Consider the following 12175-nt stretch of genomic DNA (forward strand, 5'->3'; position numbering starts at 1 on the left):
TTGTTCTTTTTGGGTCCAAGGGCCGCAGACAGTTTGTGAGACGACCCCCAAACTCTGAATTCAAGCCACAGTTCACAGTGAAGACAGTGAAGCATGGTGGTGCAAGCATCATGATATGGGCATGTTTCTCCTACTATGGTGTTGGGCCTATATATCGCATACCAGGTATCATGGATCAGTTTGGATATGTCAAAAATGTCAGAAATCAGCCTTATGCTGAAGAGGACATGTCCTTGAAATGGGTGTTTCAACTAGACAATGACCCCAAGCACACTAGTAAATGGGCAAAATCTTGGTTCCAAACCAACAAAATTAATGCCTCGCGGATGTGAAGAAATCATGAAAAACTGTGGTTATACAACTAAATGCTAGTTTAGTGATTCACAGGATTGCTAAAAAGCAGTTTGAACATAATTGTTTTGAGTTTGTAGCATCAACAGCAGATGCTACTATTATTGTGAACACCCCCTTTTCTACTTTTTTTTACTAATAGCCCAATTTCATAGCCTTAAGAGTGTGCATATCATGAATGCTTGGTCTTGTTGGATTTGTGAGAATCTACTGAATCTACTGGTACCTTGTTTCCCATGTAACAATAAGAAATATACTCAAAACCTGGATTAATCTTTTTAGTCACATAGCACTACTAATTTCTGAACACTACTGTGTGTGTGTGTGTATATATATATATATATATATATATATATATATATATATATATATATATATATATATATATATAAATGGGGACATCCTCATATAAAATCTGTCTTATCCTACAGATTGTTTTTCTTCATCTGATGACGAAATTCCTGCTCATGCACATAAGAATTTTTGAAGGTACTGAACACGGATTTCATGATTTTGAAAATAATATTGATCCTGATTGTTTTTTTCTTGAAAATATTAGTCATCAGTGTTGCTACTTTACTGAAGAACAATTGAAGGATTATCCTATTACAAATGGAACGTTCTCCATCATACATTTTAACAGTAGAAGTCTTCTTGCAAATTTCTCAAAAATACAGGACTGTCTAATAAACATTTTTCAGTTATTGCAAGAACTGAAACTTGGTTGAGAGAGGAGTTAGTTGATGCCGTGCAGACTGAGGGATATGATATTTTTGCTATAAACAGGATGCATAAACATGGTGGAGGGGTGGCGCTTTATATATCTTCAAATTATCAATGTGAAATTATACAAAATATGTCGTTTTCCTTGGAAAATATTATGGAATGTGTCACTGTGGAAATTAAATGTATAAAATCAAAAAATATCATTATAAGTTGTGTTTACAGAGCTCCAGGATCTAATATAGATACTTTTGTGGATAAATTGACGGAAATGTACAATACAGTGAAAAATAAGGGGTTTTTTTGTCTGTGGAGACTTTAATGTGGATTTTTTAAATCCGTATGGTCAGGTACAAATAAGTGAATTTATAAACTCTGTGTTTTGTATGGGATTGTTTCCAGTAATCACACATCCAACCAGGATATCTATGAACACATCAACACTTATTGATAATATATTGACAAATACTACTGCAGGGAATATAACAGGTGGAATACTCATTAATGATGTCAGCGATCATATGCCAGTTTTTGCAGCTTTTCAGCTCTTAGCTGATGGATATGACCAGAAAGACTCTGTACATATCAAAACAAAATTAACTGTAGTTACCCTTGAAAATTTTAGAAGGGCCTTAATGCAGCAGGATTGGTGTGATATTTACAGTGATAACATCGACAAATCATATGAATCTTTTGTCACCATTGTTTCGAATTTGTACGAGAGATATTGTCCCTTGGTGCCATTAAGTAAAACTGCCCAAAAAACTGACAAACCTTGGGTTACAAAGGGACTGTTGTGAAAGTGTAGTGACACGGACCCACAACAGGGGGCGCAAATGAACGGCCAATAGATGAGCCAAAAAGTAACAATTTAATGTTGTGAAACGTGCACAACGAATATACAGACAATCTCAGAATATAATTACAGTCAAATCACAAAGGTGACGTGTGGGCAGGCTCGAGGATAGAAGACGTCTGTCCTGAGATGAACCGGAACCACACGATTTCCTCCGCCACCGAACCCAGAGAATACTGGAGACGCCAAGTCCCGAATTCCCAGGTGATCACCGTCCCCGACTGTCGGATCTGGTACTGCTGGCGAGAACAAAGACAGTCAAGTGTGGGTGTGTGTACACCCAGTAACAACAACGGTGGGAATGCCACCTCCACCTCTCACTCAATATGCTGATGTGTTTGCAGTGATCCCTCAGAGAAAAAGAGTGCTGTCCTGCACTCACTCAGCTTCCACAAAACAAGGGACCGGTACGCCTGCAAACACTCACAATGTACAGATTACAGATAAACACAAAAAGGCTGAGGATATTACCTACAATGAAGTACGATATCTCGGCAACGAGGTGGAGATGACGTCTGGTCTTTATGGAGTGTGATGATGAAGAATGTGTGACAGCTGTCAGGAATTAATGAGTGACAGCTGTCACTCCCGGCTGTGTCCGTGGCGGCAGCGCCCTCTCGTGCCTGAAGCCCGCACTTCAGGCAGGGCGCCCTTTGGTGGTGGGCCAGCAGTACCTCTTCTGGCGGCCCACACAACAGGGACTCCAGAATGCATGCAAAAAGAAAAATCTTTTGTACAAGCAGTTTATAAAATTTAGAACTAAGGAGGCTGAAAGTAAATATAAGGTATATAAAAATAAATTAACGAATATCATGCGGTTATGTAAGAAGCAATATTTTTGCGACTTATTGGTTAAAAATAAAACCAACATTACTGGCACCTGGAAGATATTAAATGAAATTATTAACAAGAGGAAAATAGTTAAAGATTATTTTTATACAGGTTCTGATAAAACTGTAAAAAACAATAACGTTATTGCAGATCATTTCAATAATTATTTTGTTAATGTGGGTAAAAATGTATCAAATTCAATTATATCTTCTAAAACACATTCTATGGACAACAGTAAATTAATTAATTCTGTTTTGGATTCAATGTACATTAAAGAAGTATATGAAAATGAAATTATCAACATTGCTTATAAATTAAAGGGGAAAAAATCAACCGACTGTGATAACTTTAGTATGTTTTTGATCAAAAATATTATTCATTGTATTATTAAACCTTTAACTTATATTTGCAATTTGTCACTAATGACTGGGAAATTCCCTTCTAAAATGAAAATAGCTAAGGTGATAATTTGTTTAAATCTGGTGACAAGCATGTCTTTTCAAATTACAGGCCAATTTCTTTATCACAGTTTTCTAAAATTTTGGAAAAAAATATTTGTAAAGAGGTTGAATGATTTTATATCCAAACATCATATACCGTACTTAATGAAGAGCAGTATGGTTTTACAAAAAGTCCACTACTTCACTGGCTATAATTGACTTTGTTGAGCAAGTTACAAATGCAATAGAGATGAAGCAATATACTGTAGGTTTTCTTTGATTTACAGAAAGCATTTGATACCATATGTTGTGTGGGCCGCTGAAGAGGAGGTACTGCTGGCCCACCACCACCAGAGGGCACCCTGCCTGGAGTGCGGGCTCCAGGCACAAGAGGGCGCTGCCGCCTCACAGGAGCAGCCAGGGTGACAGCTGTCACTTATCACCTATGACAGCTGTCACCAATCATCTGATCTTCATTTGTATATCAGCAAGACGACATCTCCACCTCTTTGCCGAGATATCGCTCTTCTTAGGAGGTAACGTACTCAGCCGTTGTGTTGTCTTTCAGACAGTAAACATTGTTGCTTTGTGTTTTTGACAGTAGTCAGTGAGTACTTGCAGCTGGAGACTGAGTTGGACTTTTCACCAACCTTTTTGATAAGTACTCATACTCCTCCTGCACATACCAGTTTTCTGATGAGAGGTGGAGGTGGATTTCCCACCATAAGTGTTGCTGGGTGTAAACGCACCCACATCTAACTGTTTTTGCTCCTCGCCAGCAGTACCAGATCCGACAAGCGGAGGCAGTGGCCACCTGGGAGTTCGGGACTTGGCGGCTCCAGTATTCCCGGGGTTCGGTGGCAGAGGAAATCGTGTGGTTCCGGTTCTGCTTTGGACAGACGTCTCTTATCTTCGAGCCTGCCCACATGACACATTCTGTGAATTGACTTCATTGCATTCTATTGTGATCTGCCGTGTTTGTTGTGCTCATTCACAACAGTAAAGTGTTATTATTTGACTTCCTCCATTGTCCGTTCATTTGCGCCCCCTGTTGTGGGTCCGTGTTCCTACACTTTCACAACACCATAGATCATTCTTTATTATTGGATAAATTACAGAAGTATGGCATTGGAGGATTAGCACTTGATTGGTTAGCCAGTTATTTATCAAACAGGTATCATTGTGTTCATTTTGGAGGGACAAATTCAAAATTGTTGAGGATCACATGTGGGGTGCCCCAAGGGTGAGTCCTTGGGCCGTTGTTGTTTTTGTTGTATGTTAATGATATAGGTTTGGTGTCAAAGTCTGTGCGTTGTATTTTGTTTGCTGATGACACGACTGTGTTCGGTAGTGGGGACAATTTGGAACAGCTTTTGGAAAGGATGGACAAGGAATTATTCAATTTTAAATATTGGTTTGATTCTAACAAATTGTCACTTCATTTTGGTAAGACTGAGTGTATTATATTTGGAAATAAGCCTAGGAATTTAAATAGAAACTTATCATTGAACAATGTTGAAATTGAAACTGTATTTGAAACTAAATTTCTTGGCATTTTTATTGATGATAAATTGTTGGAAAACCCATATAAATTATGTCAAATCTAAAATTTCAAAAGTTATTTCAATTTTGTACAAAGCACATTATTTTCTCCCCCCCAACATTCGTTGGTCATGCTGTATCATTCATTACTTGTCCCATATACGACTTATTGGATTGATGTTTGGGGAAACACGTATAAAACAAAAACAAATTAAGTTTTTCTGTTACAAAAGAAAGCTATAAGAGTTATAACTAAAAAAAACATATTACAAACCAACAAACCAATTGTTTGCTTGTCTGGGTATTTCGAAATTTCAAGATTTGGTTGATATTTTACGATACAGAGTGTCTATACACCCAACCGTTGGTTCAATAAAGTATATATGCGAGCATATACGCCCAACCACAACCGACCAATGAGCGCACTTGTAAGCTCACTTCCAGTTTCAACGTGGGAGGGGAAAAAAGGCGGATGTTTTCTCGCCAGCTGCGGGAGGGTTCACAGCCCACGGAGGTGCTGTGATCTGAAGCGGTTCTGTTTGGCTCATCACACCCAGGGAACTGTGTCAAACTAACACCATCTTACAGCCAACAAGCAGCATTTTGTTCAAAAACTGTTTTGTCGTTAACAGGCTTCTGTTCAAAATGCTTATGAAGTTTGTCTGTTTTGATCCATTGCGGTGTTTTCACAGTAATTAAAGATGATGCCGTTAAATGTGTCAAACATACGCCACAATAGAGCCTTAAAAAGGGGTGTAAAAAACGTAGTTTAGATGCACAAAACATGTCAAATACACGATCATGGTTGGGCGAATAAGACAAGACATTATATTTATCTGCCCAACGGTTGGGCGCATAGCCTTTGCCTTTACGATACAGCTCATGTACAAAGTTAAAAATAATCTTTTGCCTCTACATGTTCAGGAGTTGTTTAAAATGAGGAGTCCAGTTATCATTTGTGAGGAACATTGAGATTTGAAAGAAAAAAGATTCGAACTACTGTTAAAAGTTATTGTATTTCTGTAAAAGGTGATAGAATATGGAATAATTGTGCTGATAGTATTAAATCATGTGGTTCATTGGTAGGTGTTAAAAGGCTCTATAAAAACAATGCAATTTCTTACTATAGTATGTTATGTTAGGCTAATTGTTTTTGTGTTTTTTTTCTTTTTTGTTTACTTGCACATCATATATTTGATTGTTCTGTTCTGTTCAGTTACATTATTTTCTGTTTGTTATCTCGTTTTGAGTGTATTTAACTGTGTATAGTAACTGGTGTATTGGGTTGTCATGATTCACAGGTAGTCAGGACACAGCAGGTGGTAGGGAGCAAATGCAGACACACAGGCAGGTGGTGGATTAAGAAAAAGGCTTTATCGATAATTTAGGCAGGGTCTGGTAAACAGAATGGCAGTCAGCATTGCGGAGGTACAGGCAGGTGATAAGCAGAGGTGTTGTCAAAAAACAGGTGAGGTTCGATACCCCAGCAAACAATGTAACAAGGGCAAAGACAAAATCCAGATCCAGAACGCAAGCGAGGTCGAGCAAAACGTGAGAGCAAGAAACTGTGACAAGGGAGTCAGGACGAAGATAACAACATCAACGAGCAAGCAAAGGAAAAGAAAACATACAGGGCTTAAATACACTGAATTAATTCGGAAGTGATATGGAGCAGGTGTGGTGTGCAGGCAGGAGGAGGGCGTGGCCTGACAGAGAGGAGAGGCTGTGAGACAAGAGAAGGCTGTGACAGGTGGACAAGGAGGTGACAAACAAAACTGGGTGTGGCCAACAGAGCTGAGAAGGTGATGGACAAGAGTGGAGTGATCTGAGGACATGACTGTCATCCAAATGAAACTGGAGGTGAAAATATGAGAACTGAGATAAAGGAGTGCAGAGACAACATGGACATGACAAATGAGACTGAAATATCCAAGACAGCATTGAAACTGAACATGAACAGAATCAAGTTGGACAACAAGAAAATCAAAAGCTAAAACTAGAACGGAACTGACATGAATAATATAACTGAAGACAAGACAAATAAACTTAGTGACACCAGTAATCAAAAGCAATCAAAAACAGTGGATCAAAACTAAACCAGAACAGAACTCAACATGTGACTGAAGTGTGGTGAACAGAAAACAAGCTGTGACAAAAACAGTGATGAACAAAAATCAAAGACGGTGGTTCAAAGACTAAAGTAAACCGGAATGGAACTCAAGATGTGGCTATGGTGTGATGAACAGAAAACAAGCAGCTGTGACAAAAGTGAAATAACCAGACTGTCAAAAAAGCAGACAAAAGGAAATCAATAAAAAGACTGACAAAAAAACATAATGGGTGAGGACCGAGCAGGGGCAAGACCTGACAGGGGTGGGCGTTAATAAGCTTTTGCTTCAGCCCATGCCCTTTTGGCCGCACCCAATTTGGTAAACCGTTTGAGTTATTGTTGTGTTGTCTTTTGTTTTTTGATTTGTTATGTTAGGAAGAGTTTTTTTTATGTTGGCATTTTGTTCATGTGCGTGCTAAATAAACTTATTCATTCATTTTACATGTTGTCCTTCAGGACTCCTAAATGTGATAATCATTTTTGTCTGATCATTTGGATTTGCAGCCCATAAATCACAGGATCAAGAGCAGGAGGGATCATGTGCAACATTACAGAAGCTATCTTCTGTTGGTCCGATAAGTCTGGGAAACGGTGTAGGGCGACCATGACTATGCCCAACACCAGCATGACGAGATATAAAGTCAGGTGAGATGCACAAGTCTGTAGTACTGTTTAGGACTTTATTGTTCTGGCTCAAACACACTGCTGTTATTTTCAAGTAGGTGAGTGTGATGCTGCCGATAGATGAGGCCAGTATGACAATGGTGCTGCCGAGGCCGTAGATTTGATTGATGAGGACACTTTCACATGACAGTTTGAAAAAAGAGGCATTCTCACAGAACGGGTTAAAGATAACCTGCCTGCAGTGTGACAGACGGTTGGTGAGCCCCAGCAGGATGGATACCCAAGTGAAAGTCACAACCCAAGCTGACACCGACAGCTTCACCACCATTCTGTTGGTCATGATGGTGGAGTAGCTGAGGGGCTTACAAATGGCCACATATCGATCAAAGGCCATGATCATGAGCACAGTGTGAGCAGCACTCGCATGAAAATGAGCAAAAAAGGCCTGAATGACACAGTTTACATAGTGAATGTAACGATCCGTGATGGGAACAAAAACCTGACTCAGTAAAGGTGGAATGATGGCTGTTGCTTCAAAGATGTTGTGTGGGCCGCTGAAGAGGAGGTACTGCTGGCCCACCACCACCAGATGGCGCCCTGCTTGGAGTGCGGGCTCCAAGCACAAGAGGGCATCGGAGCCGCTGGAAGTGACAGCTGTCACCTATCAACACCAGCTGTCACCCATCACCACCACTACAAAGGCCGGACTGCAACTCCACCTCCTCGCCGAGAAATCAACTACCAATCAGGTAATTTTCTCTGCTGACTTAAACTTTGAGTATTAGTCTGATCTCTTTTTGCAGCCGTTTTCCTGTGGTGTGCCTTATCTGCGGAGTTGGCGTTTGGTGTGGACTGCAACAGCTTCGCCTCACACCCCACTCAGATAAGTGGTTAACTCAGGAGCTGCACGAGTGTGTGATTGGAGGTGGAGGTTCTCCCTCCTTTACTGAATACAGACTGTGGGATTACTGAGTGTGCGACCTCACACTCATCTGGACTGTCTCTGTTCTCTGCCAGCAGTACCGGGTCTGACTGCTGAAGACAGCGGCCACCTGGGGCGCAGGGCTTGGCGGCTCCGGTGTTCTTCAGCTCCGTTGGCGGTGGAAGCTGTGTGGATCCGGCTTTTCTCTCGCCAGGCATCTTCTATCGTCGAGTCTGCCCACACGTCACCTGGTGTATGATTGACAGTCACTGTATTGTTATTGTCTGTACATCGTTGTGTGATTCACAACATTAAATTGTTACTTTTTGGCTTATCCATTGTCCGTTCATTAACGCCCCCTGTTGTGGGTCCGTGTCACGACACTTTCACAACAAAAGACATCGTTAAAAATCATATTACAGAAGAGCAGATACATGGGCTGATGGAGGCTCTTCTCCAAGGAGATCAGGATGATCAGGCTGATGTTGGACACCATGATGAAGATGTAGGTGAGGAGGAGGAAGGTGAAGACAGGAATGGAAGCCTCTGAGCTGACCTTTAACCCTTCAAGATTCAGCATATCTGCATTGAAAGTCTGGTTCTCCATGGAGACGATCCTGGAGAAAGTCACAGAAAGAAAATTTCACTGAGAGGAGAACAGAGCTGGAACCAAACACAGACACTGTGATGCAACAAAGAAATGTGGAATATTTGAACCCACACAAGGTGGAAAAAACTACAACCTGACTGTATGAATACAAAAGACAAGAAACACTGAGCCACAAAACACAAATAAAAGAAATGAAATCACTGAGCTGGGTGGCTGGTCGGGCAGGAAAGTGGGACAAAACACAAAGTCCAAATTCTAATGGTCCCTGACAGAAGCGTGACAGGTGATTGTAATATGAAGCAATAAAATAATAATTTAAGACACATTTAATGAAGCAGAAGCCTGTGGATACAGAACTGTTCTGAGCAGCATCGATAATCCTGTTCAGTCCCTGTTTTGTCATCTGGGTTCATCTAAAATCATGATGCATTTTACCAAAAAAGCATTTTGGACTTTCCGTTTGTGCTCAGCTTGAAGATTTACACTCCTTGGTCAGTGACAATACAAACTGCGAGCTGTGTTTCTATGTGGTCTGAATGTGCTGGCTGAGGCCAGACTACAGGTCTGAGTTGGGATCTGGTCCAACCCTACTGACCTCGGAACTGTTCGCAATTTCCTCAAAATCTCATCTACAGCAGCTTCATGCTGATGTTTTGACACAACTGTAACTTCTGTTTACAGAGGTTTACAGATTTCATTTAGAAAAAATTGTTTGTGCTCAAGGAGAAATGTGAAACTTTGATAAAAAAAGTGGCTCTAATTCAGTCTGACTCCAGTTTACTTTGTATTTTGTTGTTGTCCATCAGCTCAGCCCACATCATGGTACTGTGTGTGTGTGTGTGTGTGTGTGTGTGTGTGTGTGTGTGTGTGTGTGTGTGTGTGTGTGTGTGTGTGTGTGTGTGTGTGTGTGTGTGTGTGTGTGTGTGTGTGTGTGTGTGAAGATTTCCAGGTGGCCCAGCTGGTTTTATCAGCTCGATGAGCAGCATGACTGTTGGTGTCCAGCTGAAGGTGTTGCATCAGAATGATGTCATTGTTTTTTTGCCTGATGCAACTTTATTCAACTTCACTCAACTTCTCATCAACATGTGCTGAGTTCACAAACATGTATACAGCTGGAAAGTGTCCTGAAACTTGTTTCACCAACTCAACCGAGACAGCAGATGGAGTCGAGAGTTTCCAGTTGTCCTGGCTGAATGTAGGTGTAGCGCCCCCTAGCCTCAACCGATGGGAGTGAAAAGGGTGCTGACATTTATCCTAGGTTGGGTCGCAGTTACCTTGATTGACTCACAATGAGAGTTAGTATAGAGTTAAACCAGTCAACATTTTATAGCCTCACTGCAATCAGCAATATTCATTATTCACAACACTCTTATAGGTACGGTCGGGCCTACGTCACTTCCACGTAGTTACGGTCATCATTTTGGGTCGCCGCTGAAAACAAACTGTATGCGCACTCACAACCATTGTTGATATAGTTGTCTTTATTGCTGTCTGTTCACAAAGGCCTGCCGATTTGGTCATGCCAAATGGCATATGTACAGTCGGACATCCGGGTCCCTGATGTGCGCGCACATATAATACACATAGTAACCAGCAAGCCGCTGAAAACAAACCGCTGTCGCACTCATTTCCTACTTGACGTCCATCGCGCTCACATTGTTCTGCCACATTTTTTTCTACTTAATATACACCAGTTTTCACAGTGAATGCCACGATCGTGTGCTGCAGTACTCGTGCTTCAAAGGCTGTGGAATGCCTCGGCCGCAACCAAAGCAGAAATGTGAAGCGTCTCGACCAGCCACACCCCAGGCCAATGAGGGCGAAGTCAAAGCTTCATTTCGGCTCACCTCCTGCAGCTGCCTCTCTTGGTGAACCTGCTACACCCAGAGAGTTCCTGCCTCCAACTGACCTGAGTGACCATGAGGACTTGCCTTGTCCAACGTCACATGATTACGTTAACATGGAACAGGTGTCCTAAAAGGAAGGGTTGGAACACCTGAGAGAACTCACAGCTGAAGACAGAATGCGTTCCTGCGAGCCGAGCGGAACGAGGAGAGAAGCAGAATGTGGCTCTTTGGGACCTTAAAAAAAAAGCACTTTTTGATCTTTTAACTTATCGTGGTTGGTACAGCCAACTGCAACACACGATCGTGGCATTCTCTGTGAAAACTGGTGTATATTAAGTAGAAAAAGCCATGGCAGAACGCTGCGAGCGTGATGGACGTCAAGTAGGAAATGAACGTGACAGCGGTTTGTTTTCAGCAGCTCGCTGGGTACTATGTGCGCTGCTATGTACGCGCGCATCAAGGACCCGGATGTCCGACTGTACCTATACTTTAATGAAAAAAGGAAATAAAGTAACTTTTCCTTGAATCGAGTTTAACTCCAACACTTCTTTAATTAAGGAATTCCTGCTTGTACTGTGACCCAGGTAAAGTTAGTTGTGTGTTTGTGTTCTTATCTGGAATCAAAGTCAATCAAGCTAAATCAGGCCTCCTCTGTTGACTGGTCACACCACTTTCATCGTGTATGGCCTTTCAAATTTCACAAAACTGACCAAATTTAGTTTCTGCTGAAATAGAAATTTTCTTATGTTGGTTTATTTTCAAAATTACAGCTCTTTTTAATGAACAGAAGATGTTTTTCTGGGTGAAATTCCATAACTAACATTTTATTTTCCTTTCAATTCTGTCTGCAGGAGGACGTGCATATGCGTGTGCATGAAGTTTTGAAATTGACAGAAGTTACCTTTGACCTTACATGATGCGCACACACACCACGTGCACACTAATCCGTAAGATAATTGTAAATCACTTCAGAGGTGTTACCTGTCATGCTGTAAGAGGGCGTGGCTCAGACAGTGTGGGGACACAAATGCTGACTCACACACAGAGGCGTAGGATCAATCAAAAAGGCTTCATCTGATAAACTGGCAGAGGTTTGATACACAGGGTAGGAGTCAGCATGGCAGACGTATCAAGCTGGCGTGAGGCAGAGGCGTGGTTACAAAAAAAACCAGGCTGAGGTCAAACACTGGAAAACAGAGTACTGCAGGCTGAGACAGAGGCGATCCAAAAATCAAAACGAGGTCAGAAACAGCAAAGCAATCAAGACATGAACAAGAGGCTGGAACAAAGCTTACAAAAGACAACAAACTGGCATCGCA

General features: G+C 41.4%; 1 pseudogene; it reads right to left on the bottom strand.

Moving 5' to 3' along the window:
- Positions 1 to 7327: 7327 nt before the first annotated feature.
- Positions 7328 to 9097, bottom strand: LOC117516470 (annotated as a pseudogene).
- Between the last annotated feature and the right edge of the window lie 3078 nt (positions 9098 to 12175).

This window comes from Thalassophryne amazonica, chromosome 9, assembly GCF_902500255.1.
Source record: "Thalassophryne amazonica chromosome 9, fThaAma1.1, whole genome shotgun sequence".
NCBI lineage: Eukaryota > Metazoa > Chordata > Actinopteri > Batrachoidiformes > Batrachoididae > Thalassophryne > Thalassophryne amazonica.